Source organism: Tympanuchus pallidicinctus, unplaced genomic scaffold (genome assembly GCF_026119805.1).
Source record: "Tympanuchus pallidicinctus isolate F22 unplaced genomic scaffold, pur_lepc_1.0 scaffold2, whole genome shotgun sequence".
Lineage (NCBI taxonomy): Eukaryota > Metazoa > Chordata > Aves > Galliformes > Phasianidae > Tympanuchus > Tympanuchus pallidicinctus.
In genome coordinates this window covers 32,590,160-32,596,250 of record NW_026294721.1, presented here as the reverse complement: position 1 = coordinate 32,596,250, position 6,091 = coordinate 32,590,160, and positions in this window count along the sequence as shown.

Genomic DNA, 6,091 nt, shown 5'->3' with positions numbered 1-6,091 from the left:
GTCCTGCTACAAAACTCAGGAAGCTCCAGAGATGTTCCTCCACACTTCCTTCGAGGTTCCATCAAACAAATCTCCAAGATGGGCTGCTACATCGCTACCCCTAAATGCTTCTCCACCCATCACTGTACTGTCACCCTATCCACTCAACAGCCTCACCTTCTCACGCACCTGCTTTTGAAGACGCAATGTTTTGCTAACTCCAATGATTATAGGAGAGAAAGAGCTACCACTCCTAAAAATAATGAAACTGTGAAATCTATGTATTTTAAAGATCTGGTTACGGCAACCTTCTTAGCCATTACGAAATGGAGAAAATATTTTCCCCCTTATTTTTCTCTCTACACTTAAGAGTAAAATCAACAGTAAGCTGTACACAGCCATCCCACTGCACTGCTTTATTCTGCTTCTAAAGTCTGGCAAACTTTATACAGACCAAGCAGCTTGCTAAACCTCTCCAGAACTGGGCCATGGCCTGCAAATTTCTGTTGGAAGTCTAGAATTAACCTTTCTGGACTGCAGCAGAAGAGATGTTGATTTTTTTTGAACACTAAAATGATCAGCAGTAAACTCAGGTTAGTATTTTATTAATGCTTACATACTATAGTTATAACACTATAGCAGTGTTAACAAGTTTGAACTCGAGAGCATTTTGCTCCAACTGACATCATCGCAAGCAACTCAGAAAATGCATTTTCATGGGTTTTACCTGATGCTTCAGCACAGTCACCATTAGGACTGAAAGAAACAAAGAGAAACATCATTCAAGAGAAAATCAAACTAAGGCATTTTACTGCAATATGAGCAGTGCTACATCAAATTCCCAAGGGCTCAGCTTCCCCTGGTTGAGAGATGTCTTCAGAGAAGCATTCTCTTGACTACCCAAAGAAAGCAAGAAGATAATCCCCTAGGAGAAGACTGATTTTCATACAGATTTCTCCTAGGCATACTAATGGTCTATGCCTGCCCAGGACACACCTCACTTTGTCCTTGGTGGGTACATAGCATGGAGAAAACCCTGAAAATACTGAGAAGAGGCAAGGAAGGCACCCAGCCATAGGCATCCATCAGCAGCACCAAGCACAGGCGCAGCTCTGCAGTCCCCAGCCTATGATTCCTCAGCAAATGATAAAAAGGACACATTATTTCACTTCCACAGATTGAACTTGATTCTGTTGAGCAGGACAACATGGAGTTGAAGCAAATGCACAAAGCATCACTCAGGCAAGTCTTCAGCAGTTTTTAAAATTGATAATTTAAAATTACTGATGGCAGGTAACTTAGCTTTACCACTACTTTAAAAAAAATACTAAAAGCAGTTTTTGGAAACTTTAATTTCCTTGAAACAAGGGAAAATACATTTGCTTTTAAACAAGAAGCCTTCAACATTTAATTGGAAGCCATTTTCAATAATGTAATAATTTTCAGAAGCTTTCAGGCCTTGCAGTTATTTGGACAGCTGTCAATCAAACCTTCTCACAGTTACCCTACCGTGTCAGCCATCAGCTAACCCACACTTTCCCAGGGACGTCTTAGCATGGCATCTTTGTTCTGTTTTCAGATAAACAGATCCAATTTCTCAACAAACAGACTGCTACAGTCCTTTTGATAACAATGTAATAATTCAAAACAAATGATTCTAGGCTTTGATGATAGCACTTTTATGGGTCATGAAGAAATCCTCCCACCAACATCTGTTTGATTTTATCTACTTGAACTTTATCCTCCAGTTGAAGATTTATAAGCTGAAATCATCCCAGCCTATTAAAGTCAGACTAATGGTAAAGCACTAACACAGAGAATGAAAGTGCATTTCACAGTCATCTACCTTTTGAAATCCTGCCGTGAGGAAAAGATATCAAAAGTCTGGGAGATGTATGTTTAAATATGCTGGAAGTCTGCATTCTGCACAAAGCCCCGGATGACTGAGAGATTAAGGCATCTAACTGCTGCATTACAGTGGGGGCAAGTTATTTACAGAACCAGTATTTAGAAACACAACATGAAAAATACAGATGTTGTTTACATTTAAAGATTGTTTTCTTTGCAAAAACCTCTATGGGTGATGGAAATTCACTCCAGATTTGTCTCTCCCTCCTCTCTCTTAATTTCCTCACACATTGTAAATAAAAAGCATGACAGCAGAGTTATTAGAATCACTTGTTACTTATTAACTACATGGCAAAAGATTTAGTCAGGATGCTTTAAAAAAAAAAAAAAAAAGAAACATATTTTACAGAATGTCTAATCAATCACAGTCAGAGAAAGCATATCACATGTTTACTACCTGAAAACATTTTTATATGAAAAGCAGCTAGAAGAGAAACTTAGCATAGTCGAATTGCAGAACATTTTCAATTTTGGAATTGCATTTCATTTTCAATGAAAAACAAAAGACTGACTCTGCAAATGCTGACACTTCCATAAACTGCTACAGTTTAGCTGTTGCTTGCTGAAATATTCCTCTGGAATAAACTGGCTTTCTTTTCTAAATCTCAAATTAAAATACATGCTATACCACCATAAACACACACTAAAACTTTGCACTGTTCATAAGAATATTTATCTCAGATATTTACAAATGGAAAAAGCCATACTGCAACCTCATGTAACTGCAACTGGAAAAGAAATATGAACAAGTTCAGAGGTGTATGCCTCACGAAGCTTAACCTTCAGTCTTTATAAACATATTTACACACCCCTACATGACTGTCAAATCCTCTTTGCATGAAACAACTCAAACTACTTTACACACGCTAAAACTATTTCACTACAGTACGGAGAGATGACCCTGTAGATACAGCACTGCCCTTATCACTGCTAATGTATACAGTACAACTGGAAAATGCACTGAATCAGTCTGCACAAGCCACTTGGGAAGACTCCTTCTCCATTGGTCAAGAAGCACAAGATACACATATGTATTGACAATGCATTTCTCACAAAGGAAAGAGAAGTCTGGTTGCATAAGCGCTGAAAGCTTCACACCAGGTCTAGAGAGCTACTAGAATAGTAAAAAGAGAAAGGATGAGGGTGGAGTAGCACTGAGTGGCTTCCTACAGTGAGTGGCTGAGAGAGAAGAGTCTGCTCACTGCAGGAATTTTTCCAGGCCAGCAATGCAAATTTGGCCTTGGAGATTTTTTTTTTTTTTTTTTTTTGGAGGGGGTGGTGGGGAGGGATATGAGGTTGTTCTTTTCCAACAGGAGAAGCAGCTCAGACAGGCATGCCTAAAGCTCAGTGGCAACATAAAGTAGTGTAACATGAAGGAGAGAGAGACTGAAAACCCAGGACACCTTCCCTTTGACTCTGTCTGTTGTATGACATTTACCAGATGACTATATGTAAAGTACTCTGTAATTAAGCTCATCTGATCATAATAACTTTAAGGAAAGTTCAAAAACTATGTCAAAACTGAGAAGCCAGAATAATTTGTTTTTATTCTAAGTAGACGAGAGTGTTACTCAAGCTGAAATTACACTTCTGTTCAGCATGAATCAAGCCAAATAATTTTGTGGGGTCACACAACAGCATTTCAGAGGGAACGCCTGCTTTGTTCTGCTGGTTATGCCTAAGCTCCCCGTCTGTGAGTGCCCATCTCCTGGCACAGCACTGCTCCAGCACCATCAGCACTACAACTGAGAAAGTAAAGAAGTTTAAAGCCCTCCAGAATGTAATGATGGGTGAAAATGCCAAACATTGCTTGAGCTTGGGATCCTGTCACACTTTACATAGCTTCTGTCTCACACAGGAATCAAATTCTGCAAATATATCATTCCCACAACTGTACCAGGTCATGCACATACAGTCTGATTGCTAAAGAAGAAAGACTCCCCCTCCCCGTATTCAGCATGGAAGAAAAACAAGTTTATTAGGGAGAATAAATTTAGACATTAGCGTCTCACATCAGAGAATCCAAAAATAACAAACTGTAAAAGCTGTATGCTAAGCTCAGCAAAGAGAGAACTAAAATCAAAAAAGAAACTAAAGCATCCATCAACACATGCACAGGGTAGAAATTCCTCCTTTTGAAATCCCTAAATCAAATTGCGATGTGCATTTCCTTCTTGTTTGTTTGTTAGTTAATGTTAAACCTCTACAATCAGAACTTCATGTCTAACTCCAACATTTCCAAAAAAGTCCCTGAGGCAAAGCCTAGCTGTAGAACAGCTGCACCCTGCACAGAAATTGAGATCCATGGTGTTTAGCCACCTAGCCTAAACAAAATGCCCAAGCAAAAAGTCATTCCACACATTGTCTGCCTGTCTGCAACAGGTTTTCTCGATGAACACAGTGTTAGTTGAAAAACAGCTTAGCTGCCTCGCGCCATACTGTCAGCAAACAGAAGAGCCAAGGAAAGGAGGCTCACAGCCATCACAGCACAGTGCAGCAGCACACAGCTCTCTGCTAATGCTGTCTTCCCAGGTGGCTTGATGTACAAACACTGCATCATGTGTCCTTGTCCTGGATTCTAAAACAGTTACAGTGCTGTCTTCCCACCTCAGAGTATCTTGAGTTGCGCTGATGTGTTGTTTTTTATTAAGGGGAAGATGCTGTTTGCGTGCAGCATAGAAGATGCATAAAGGCATTATTTAGGTATTATTCAAAATACAGCGTGACTTGAGAAGCACTGTTTGCCAGTAAGCATAAAAATACCATTAAGATGTTCAGATTGTCATATCACAAATCTGAAACTGAATCTATCATCAGCTGTGCTAGCAATATGTTTTCTGCCAAGTTGCCACGGGTAACAGAAATGCATGATGACAGCAATAAATAACTTTAATGACTGCTGATAATATCATGAAAAGAGCTTTGCAATAGACTGACATCATTTAGAGGTTTATTAGCCATTATTAAGTGTTGCATCCTGTCTCAACTTGTCAGCTAATCACAGCAAATCGCTTGTGCATACATGTATTTTTATTCATCTGTGTGTATATGTAAAGCTAAACATTATAAACTACATGCTACACAATTTATTTGAGTTCTTTTCACTTAAGCCAACTTGAAATAGCATTCCCAGTCTCTCACACCAATCACACCAGTGGGTGCATGTCTGGTACCTGCACGAGCAAAATACCTTTCAAACAGAAGCTCTCTGTCATGCTCTGCCCCTTTGCCTAACCCAGCCATTAACAGTCCAACACCACACTCACAGCTTGCTTATCTCATGTATTTGTCATTTTGGAGTCCTTTTTCTACATGGCATTCTGGAGGTCTAGAGCATCACCATCCCTACACATAGGCCTTGCTGGGAACAGTTCAGCTGGCAGCATGGGTGCCACAGTTATCTCAGCAATATTAAACTACTCTTCAGTTTTACCTTCTGAAGAAATCCAGCCCTTGAAGCATGCCTACAGGAAACAGACCAAGAACAGGACAACACCTTTTCACAAATATCTGCAGTTAGAAAAGTTTCATAATTAAGTTTCTTTAAAATTACATCATTCAGAGGTTGGCTGACCTTGTTATTACCTTTTAAGTTAGAAAACACCGAATGTTTGACATTGTATCTTGACATATCTTCCTGTCCCCCCAAACCATTTCTGATGATTACTACTACCAAAAAAGCAAAGTTAAAAACTAGGATTTCGTAGCTAATGCAACACAATCCTTAAATATAGACATTAAATACTATTTTCATAGACATTTTAATTTTCTTAAGGAGTAAAATGTGCATTTTTTTGGCAACAATTTTGTTAAAGCACACCTTAAAGAAGAGAAAGAACTCTATTTGAGGACATGACATTTTCATGATCATAGGCAAACACATTCTTAAGCAGTAAACGTAAGAGTTTATGTGATTTAAAATAGGATTTGAAAATCACTATCAATACAAATATGACAACATACCTTTTAAAAGCGTCACTTGGCAAAATATATCAACATGCAAAGACTTCGGTAAGATGATACAAAGACCTGTGGGCACTCAGCATATCAGGCACTTAAATCTTCCCCAACTCACACATCACGCTTCTCTATCCACCATACTATACACACATCAACATGATTACAACAGGGTGGACTAGGCAGCGCCAAATACAGTTCCTGCCAAATAGTTACCAGTATTTTTCTTTCTTCTCCTTAAGCAACT